Raw genomic sequence first — 6,000 nt, 5'->3', positions numbered from 1 at the left:
ACTTCGCCGGGATGAGCGGGGGGTACGCTACCGGCTACTCCGAGGCCGAGCTGGACGAAATCGATGCGTCGGTGCTCAACCCAGCAGAGGCCTTGGCGAAGCTTCTGGAAGATGAAGCCGTCCTGCCCGAAGATCCCAGGACGAGTTAGCTGTATCGGGCTTAGGCGCCCCAGATGTAAATATGTTAGTTTGACTTTGAACTTGTTTTTGTGATGGCCGCAGAGGCCTTTTCTATAAGTTGTCGAAAAAAGTTTTCGATCCTCTTTCTTTTTTTTGGATTTGGAAAGTTTAGAGCGCGTGTCGGGCGTGTCAGTAAGCATTAATGGGCGAAGGTACCGTAGCCGCTGGGGCGTAGGCTTTTTCGCAATCCGATCAGTCTTGCCTGAAACCCGTTCGTGCACTCTCTCCTTTTCATGCCCAAAAGTTTAGAAAGAAGGTCGGCTCGAAAAGAGAAGGCGTTTTGAGAAGATGTCAAGTGACTTGGGCCAGAGCCCCTGATAGCCCCCAAGGGATGTGCGGCCCTGAGGCGGAGTTTGGGTCGGATATCCCTGAGTTCGATATGAAACTTGAACGAAATCGACTCAAAATTCCTTTTTCCGTAAATTACTAAGTTACAGAAGTATTTAGGTACAGAACTTGGAAACAAGAACTAAGGGTAGAAGCGTCTTAGCTACTCTATGTTCCAAGTGTTGTTGAAGATCTGTTTGTCAGGGGTCGCCAGCTTGTACGTGCCTGGCCTCAATACTTGTCCGACGATGAAGGGACCTTCCCATGGAGGGGTCAGCTTGTACCGACCCCTGTTGTCCTGGACGAGGCAGAGGACCAGGTCACCGACGTTGAAGGCTCGGCCTTGCACCTTGCATCTGTGGTAGCGTCGTAGGGCCTGCTGGTACTTAGCCGAGTGCAGCTGGGCTACATCACGCGCTTCGTCGAGCTGGTCTTGCGCGTTTTCGAGCGATGCCTGGTTTCCCTGTTCCCCGTATGCCTTGACCCTTGGTGATCCGTACTCCATATCGGTGGGGAGGACTGCCTCGGACCCGTAAACCATGAAGAAAGGGGTGAAGCCGGTCGCCCTACTGGGGGTCGTCCTCAAACTCCACAGGACCGCGAAGAGCTCCGCGACCCATCGGCCGCCGAACTTTTTGAGGCGGTCGAAGATCCGTTGCTTGAGACCCTGGAGTATCATGCCGTTGGCTCGTTCAACTTGCCCGTTCGTGCGTGGATGCGCCACGACCGACCAGTCCACTCGGATGTGGTGGTCGTCGCAGAACTGGAGGAATTTCTTCCCGGTGAACTGCGTGCCATTGTCCGTGATGATGTAGTTGGGGATTCCGAAGCGATGGATGATGTCGGTGAAGAACTGTACCGCCTGCTCAGATTTGATTTGCGCAACCGGTCGTGCCTCGATCCACTTGGAGAACTTGTCGACGGTGACAAGCAGGTGGGTGAAGCCCCCAGGCGCTTTCTTGAAGGGCCCGACGAGGTCCAGCCCCCAGATCGCGAAGGGCCACGTAATGGGGATGGTCTGGAGCGTCTGTGCAGTCAGATGAGTTTGGCGCGCGAAGAATTGGCACCCCTCGCAGGTGCGGACCACGTGGGTGGCATCGGCGACCGCCGTCGGCCAGTAGAAGCCCTGCCGGAAGGCGTTTCCAACGAGGGTTCTTGGCGCGGCGTGGTGGCCGCAGGCTCCGGCGTGGATGTCCTGAATCAGCACCTTTCCCTGCTCGATCGGGATGTAGCGCTGGAGGATGCGGTGTGGCTCCGCTTATAGAGCTCCTGGTCAATGATGATGAAGGATTTGGCGCGGTGCGCAATCCTACGTGCCTCTGTCTTGTTCGCCGGGAGCGTCTCGCGGATGAGGTAGTCGAGGTACGGGGCTCTCCGTTCAGACGGGGGGTCGGGCCCCGCTGCTAGGTCCGCGTCAATCTCCATGATCTCGGGGTTGGTGGGGTCGGCCTCCGAGTCCAGGACAGGTGGAGCATTCCCAACCCCGTCTGTGTTGGCGCCCGAGCCTGGGATAGGTGGCGCGTTGCCGGCCTCTCCCAGGTCGAGGCTCGAGTCCGGGGTAGGTGGCGTGTCGCCGACCCCCCCTCCCCCCCGGCTCCTGGTAACGGATTGAGGGCTTGAACTGGTCGCTGACGAAGACGCCGTCGGGTACGGGCTTTCGGTCGGATGCCGCCTTTGCCAGTTCGTCAGCCGCCTCATTGAAATGCCTTGCGATGTGGTTGAGCTCTAGTCCGTCGAACTTGTCCTCGAGCTTGCGGACTTCGTTGCAGTAGGCTGCCATCTTGGGGTCGTGGCAGCTCCACTCCTTCATGACTTGCTCGACGACTAGCTAAGAGTCGCCTCGGATGTCCAGCCGTCGGATGCCCAGCTCGATGGCGATGCGAAGCCCGTTGAGGAGAGCCTTGTACTCGGCGACATTATTAGATGCAGGGAAGTGGAGGCGGATCATGTACCTCATGCGCACGCCGAGAGGAGAGACGAAGACTAGGCCTCCTCCAGCGCGAGCCTTCATCAACGACCCGTCGAAGTACATCGTCCAGTACTCCTGCTTCTCCAGCGCCGATGGCGTCTGGATCTCCATCCACTCTGCTACAAAATCTACGAGTACCTGGGATTTGATGGTGGTGTGGGGGGCATAGGTGATGCCCTAGTCCATGAGCTCGAGCACCCACTTTGCGATCCGTCCCGTGGCGTCCTGGTTCCGGATCACTTCGCCGGGGGGGAACGACGAAACGACCGTCACCGGGTGGGAGGTGAAGTAGTGGCGCAGCTTCCTCTTCGTTATGAGGACGGCGTAGATGAGCTTCTGGATTTGCGGGTAGCGCGCCTTGGACTCAGACAAGACCTCGCTGACGAAGTACACCGGGCGCTGCACCTTGAGGGCGCGTCCCTCCTCCTCTCGTTCCACCACCAGAGCCGCGCTGACCACCTGGGTGGTCGCCGCAATGTAGAGCAGGAGGGGCTCCCCGTCGGTTGGCGGGACCAGGATCGGGACCTTCGTCAGGAGGTCCTTGAGCCGGTCAAGCGCCTCCTAGGCCTCGGCAATCCACTCGAAGTGGTCGGTTTTCTTCAGGAGTTGGTAGAGAGGGAGCCCCCGTTCGCCGAGGCGTGAGATGAAGTGGCTCAGGGCCGCCAGGCATCCCGCGACGCGCTGGACTCCCTTTACATTTCGAACCGGCCCCATGTCGCTGATGGCCGCTAGCTTCTCCGGATTGGCCTCGATGCCGCGTACGGAGACGATGAAACCCAGCAGCATGCCCCTCGGAACCCCGAAGACACTTTTCAGGATTGAGCTTGATGCGCACGTCTCTTAGCCTTTCGAAGGCTAGTTCGAGGTCAGGGATGAGTTGGTCGTCCTTCCTGGACTTGACTATGATGTCGTCGACATAAGCCTTGACGGTTCGCCCGATGAGGTCCCCGAAACACTTAAGCATGCATCGCTGGAACGTAGCCCACGCGTTTTTGAGGCCGAATGGCATCTTAACGTAGCAGTAGGGGCCGAAGGGGCTGATGAAAGAGGTCGCGAGCTGGTCAGACTCTTTCATCGCGATTTGGTGGTAGCCGGAATACGCGTCAAGGAAGCTAAGGGTTTCGCACCCGGCGGTTGAGTCGACTATCTGGTCTATGCGTGGCAAAGGAAACGGATCCTTTGGACATACTTTGTTGAGACCGGTATAATCAACACACATCCTCCATTTCCCATTCTTTTTGCGTACAAGAACAGGATTTGCTAGCTACTCAGGGTGGTATACTTCCTTGATGAATCTAGTCGTCAAAAGCTTCTGGAGCTCCTCGCTGATGGCCTTGCGCCTCTCCTCGTCGAAGCGACGCAGACCTTGCTTCACCGGCTTGGAGCCGGCCTTGATGTTCAAGGAGTGTTCGGCGCCTTCCCTCGGGATGCCGGGCATGTCCGAGGGTTTCCACGCGAAGACGTCGCTGTTCGTGCGGAGGAAGTCGACGAGCGCGCTTTCCTATTTGGGAGATAGGGTAGCGCTGATCTGTACGGTCTGACCGTCGGAGCTGCTGGGGTCGAGGGGGACCTCGTTGACGCCTTCGGTGGCCTCGAAGGAGGTGGCCGACTGCTTGGAGTCGGGCTGGTCCTCGGTGCTCTCCACGAGCTGGACCGCTGGACCCTCCGTGCAGGTGATGGCTGCGGCAAACTCGCAGCATTCTACATCGCACCCGTACGCCTTCTGGAAAGACGTGCCGACGGTGATGACCCCGTTGGGCCCCGGCAGCTTGAGCTTGAGGTAGGTGTAGTTGGGGATGGCCATGAACTTGGCGTAGCACAGCCGCCCCAGGATGGCGTGGTAGGTTCCCCGGAAGCCCACCACCTCGAAGGTGACGATCTCCTTCCTGTAGTTGGACGGAGTCCCGAAAGTGACGGGCAGGTCGATCTGCCCGAGAGGCATTGCCTGTTTCCCCGGCACGATGCCGTGGAACGGTGCCTTGCTGGGACGGAGTCGGGAGCGGTCGATCCCCATGGCGTCGAGAGTCTCGGCGTAGAGGATGTTAAGGCCGCTGCCTCCGTCCATGAGCACCTTGGTGAGGCGCATCGTGCCGACAATGGGGTCGACGACGAGCGGGTAGCGCCCTGGCTGCAGGACGCGCCCCGGATGGTCGGTCCGGTCGAAGGTGATGGCAGATCCCGACCAGTCGAGGAAGGCCGGTGTTGCAGGCTCGGCCGCGTAGACCTCGCGGCGCTCCAGCTTTCGGTGACGCTTGGAGTCATAAGCCGCCGGTCCGCCGAAGATCATGAAGCAACCATCCACCTTGGGGAAGCTATCTTCCTTCTCTTCGCCGTCCTTCTTCTCCTCGTCGGGCTTCCGCCTCCAGTCGCCCTTCACCGGGATGCCTACAAAATACCTCTTCATGAGGTTGCAGTCCTTGTAGGTGTGCTTTGCGGGGAACTCGTGGTTCGGGCACGGTCCCTCGAGCAGCTTGTCGAAAAAGCCGGGGGTGCCCTCTGGGGGCGGCTATCCCCGCTTGCATTCAGCAGCAGCCACAAGGGGTGCCTCGCGTCGCTGCTTGTTCTTCTTCTTCTGCTGACGGTTGGAGGTGCCCTCGTCGGCGTCCTCCTCCCGCTTTGCTTTGCCCTTGGAGCGGTCGAAGATTGCTCCAACGGCCTCTTCACCCGAGGCGAAGCTGGTGGCGATATTGAGGAGCTCCTCCGTGGTCCGTGGGCCTCGGTGCCCTAGCTCGTGGACGAGGGGCCGACATGAAGTTCCTGCCAGGAAAGCCCCTATGACGTCGGCGTCCGCGACATTGGAGAGCTCGGTGCGCTTCCTGGAGAAGCACCGGATGTAGTCCCGGAGGGACTCGTCTAACCCCAGGCGGCAGCTCCGGAGGTCCCAGGAATTGCCAGGGCGCGTGTGCGTGTGTAACAGCTGCCATTTTAGTCATTTAAAGTGACTTGGATGAGTTGGAAGTAATTCGAGAAGAAAGGAAAAAGAAATTGGCCAAAAATCAAATTCGGGTCAAATTTGACCGAAATTTGAATTTTGAATTTGAAATTCAGAAAAATTCGGCAAAAATGTGGATTATAAGTGTAAGAGTAACTAGAACTTAAGGATCAAGAATTTGGAGTAGAACTGGTCCAAAATATCTCAAAGGAATTAAAGAAAGGAAAAAGAAAACTGAAGTTACTGTTCCTCGTCTGAAAACAGAAATTCAGAAAAACAGCCTCAAAGTCCATTTTGGAAATTGAATTCTGAGAAATTTTTCAAATAAGTGAATCATAACAACTATACCATATCAAAGTATGTACTTTGGACTCTTAGAATTGGGTGTTGTTGGCCAGGAACATGGAAGGGAACAATTTCGAAATTTAGCTCAAAGTCAGCACATTGTCACAGTTGACTGTCACTGAAAATGCCTAAGTCTGAAAAACAGCAGCATCTGATCAACTTTGGATTTAATTTCAGAGAGATGGAGATCAAAAGGAGTAGGTGTTCTTGGGCAAAATGGAAACTTTGGGTGTTGTAGAACATAATT

This window comes from Setaria viridis, chromosome 5 (assembly GCF_005286985.2).
Source record: "Setaria viridis chromosome 5, Setaria_viridis_v4.0, whole genome shotgun sequence".
NCBI lineage: Eukaryota > Viridiplantae > Streptophyta > Magnoliopsida > Poales > Poaceae > Setaria > Setaria viridis.
The sequence above is the reverse complement of the archived record's forward strand: the minus strand, read 5'-3'. Positions refer to the sequence as shown.